The 3,176-nt window shown below is 39.8% G+C and overlaps 1 pseudogene; it reads left to right on the forward strand.

The window, feature by feature from the left end:
• Positions 1-1,806: 1,806 nt before the first annotated feature.
• LOC125457212 (large ribosomal subunit protein uL10-like) lies at positions 1,807-2,713 on the forward strand (annotated as a pseudogene).
• The last annotated feature ends 463 nt before the right edge of the window (positions 2,714-3,176 follow it).

Below are 3,176 nucleotides of genomic sequence, written 5' to 3' on the forward strand. Positions count from 1 at the left end.
ATAGATTGGTTGGACTGAAGGGTCTGTTTCTGTGTACTATGACTTATACAGTTTGTTGCACCAAAATATAATACTTTGCATTTGTTCAGATTGAACTGCATCTGCTATTTTTCAGCCCATTGACCCATTTGATCAAGATCCCTTTGTAATCTTAGAAAGCCTTCTTCACTGTCTACTATGCCACCAACTAACCATGCCTTCTATATTCTCATCCTTTTGTAGTTACCTGGTTTACCTTTAGTTCTCTTATTAAATAATTAGGTGAGAAATCCAGCCACCCATTCTATGGAAGGTAACTATCCATGCGTCAGTTATCTCTATCGGTACTTGCATCTAAACAGTTAAGTCATCCTTGGAATAACATCGAGTTTCATGTTTTAAATCTTTGTGCTTGGATCATGATTTCTGAAAAGGGCAAATAAACTAGCCTATGAGCTGATCTATATACCACAGCCACTAATTCATACAGCTAGCCATGCAAGCTAAACAAAACAAACAGAAGCACTGAAGAAAAATTTATTTACACAAAGCAGATCCCATTTCTGAAACTTGTTATTTCGAATTGAAACCTGGTAATGAAGTAACTATGGATTTTGAATAAAAGGCAAACATTTTATGCCTGATTAGGAATTTTTCCATTCAAGCTAAATAATCTAGTAAACTCTCATGTTCATCAACATGTTCACACACAAAGCTGCGCACAATGACACTGCGCAGAGTGGAGAAATCATGGTGGTTAAATAAACTGTCCCAGCTTGGTTGAATTAGTACTACCTTTGCCTCTGCCTGAAAAGAATATGTGTTCAAGCAGCATGCCAGTTTGTAATATAAACAGTTTAAACATTAAACTGACTCTTCAGGTGGAATTTTCATTTCATTCATGGCATTTGACCATCGCCAACAATTCCGTCTCAAATTACCAAATAAAAACCGAAAGAAGTGCGAAATCTGTAAATCAGGAACTAAATTTCTGGGCAGTTCTGAGGGATGGTCGCCGGTCTCGAAATGTTAACTCTGTTTTTTTAACTTCAAACCTGCTGAACTTTTCCAGCAATTTTGTTTTTGTTCCGTCTCAAATTACCCTGGGAAGGTGCCAAGGCATCTTCTGGAACCACTGTCACCCATATGGCATAGGTGCACTCGTGCTGTTATGGAGAGAGTTGCAGGTTTGTATATCAGCGATAATGAAAACAGCAGCAATATACTTCCAAGTCAGGACGACTTACTCACATTGACGTTTCCATGTTTCTATCATCCTTATCCCTCTAGATGTTGCAGGTTGCGAGAATGTATTGTCAGATAGTTGGGTTCAACTTACTTGTCTTAGATTGTGTAGTGCCATTCAATATGATCTTCTGGCATTAGTTTTTCTCAACCACCTCACACTAAATCAACCAGTCAGTTATTTCGTCCCTGATACCAGGATCTTCTTGTGCACAAACTACTAACACCAATTGAGATAACAAGGTGTAGAATTCTTTTCTAATTTACCATTGGGACATCACTGTGCTACTTTGGTTGCCCTAAAGGCACTAAAAAAATCATCATAATCACTTTTAAGCGGGTAGAGGATTCTCTGAAGGCATGACATTTCCACTCAGGTCCAGGGCAATTGCCCTGGCACTCTTACTGCTGCACAAGACTCCAATCTGTAAAAATTAATGAGGTCCTTGTCTACTTCAAGCAATCTAAGAGAAGACTGAAAAGGATCAAGTAAAAATCACGAAAGTTGTCTACTGATCTTTAATTGGACTCCTGCCTAGCTTCCACCAAGTCAATATGTGTACTCCCTCGAATTATATAAACATGTCCAGGGAAGACAGAACTACATGGAAATCCAACTGCTTTTTGAAAATTACTCAACCATTGACTAACTGTCCAAAATGTTTCATTTTTGGGCAGATAATGTTGTATCCCATCAAATGCTGCATATCCAGATATCAGCGTTATGCTGATGTTCAAGAATACCATGATGGATAAAACCAGCCAAGACCATCTGGAAAACAATCCTGTTCTGAAAAAGTTTCTATGTCAGCTCCATGGAAACATTGGCTTTGTATTCACCGAGAAGAATTTGTGCGAAGTCTGTGACTTACTGTGGATAACTAACAAGGTCCTAGCTGCTGCTGACACTGTTGCAATTACCCCTATGAGGTTGCTGTGCTAAGTCAAAACACAGAATTAGATCCTGAGAAGACTTCATGCTTTTACTCTTTGGGAATGACAACTGAGATTTCCAGAGGAGCCGTTGACTTTTTAAGTGACAGAGAGCAATGATAAGGAGAGAACCGATGAAGTCACTCTGCTGAGCATTGTGAACACCCCTACCTTCTCCTGTGCCTTGGTGGACATGCAATGTTATGGTAACGGTAGTGTGTACAATCCTGAGGTTCTGATTATCAATAAGGAAACTCTACTAATGTGTTTCCTGAAGATCGCTGGCAATGTAGCGAGTGTGTACCAGCAGGTTGGTTATCTAACCATTCCTTTCCAGTCATAATCCAACAGCAGCAGCTACAAAAGAGTGCTGGCTGTTGCTGTGGAGATAAACTGTATCTTCCCACTTGCCAAAAAGGTTTAAGTTTACCTGGCTGAGCTATCAGCTTTTGTGGCCTCGGTGTTTGAGTATCGCCCAGCTGCTACCAAAGAGGAAGTAAAGATTGAAGAGTCTGAGGAATAGGATAATGATTTAGGCTTTGAGGTGTTGGATTAAATCTCAGCTAGTCATAGCTAAATGATAAATCAAGCCAAAACAAAAACATGTATCTATAGAAAAGAAAAGGATTAAACTTGACTCCCATAATCCTGCCTCTGTAATTCCCTCCCTAAATGGCTCTAATTCTCTACTATCTTCTGTACATTCCAAAGGCACTGTTAAACCTTTGCATCCCGCCCTAAAGCAAATAAGGCTGCCCCCAGTGTAATATCACCGTGGGACATGTGATTTCCAGCCTCGTAGGCAGTTTGATTGAAAAAAAATCAACCCATGGGGTATTTTAGGTGGTCATTTCTCTACATTGCTGTATCATATGGGGAGACTCAAACCTAAGGCTGAGATTCTCCAATTGAAGTCAGTTGCCACAGGCACATGTTGTGACTGTCTGGAACTGAAAATAATGTGAAGACTCCATTGACACTTGCTTGAGTAATTTTTCAGTAATTGCTGCATGTTCAGC

Source organism: Stegostoma tigrinum, chromosome 12 (genome assembly GCF_030684315.1).
Source record: "Stegostoma tigrinum isolate sSteTig4 chromosome 12, sSteTig4.hap1, whole genome shotgun sequence".
In the NCBI taxonomy this organism is placed as follows: Eukaryota; Metazoa; Chordata; class Chondrichthyes; order Orectolobiformes; family Stegostomatidae; genus Stegostoma; species Stegostoma tigrinum.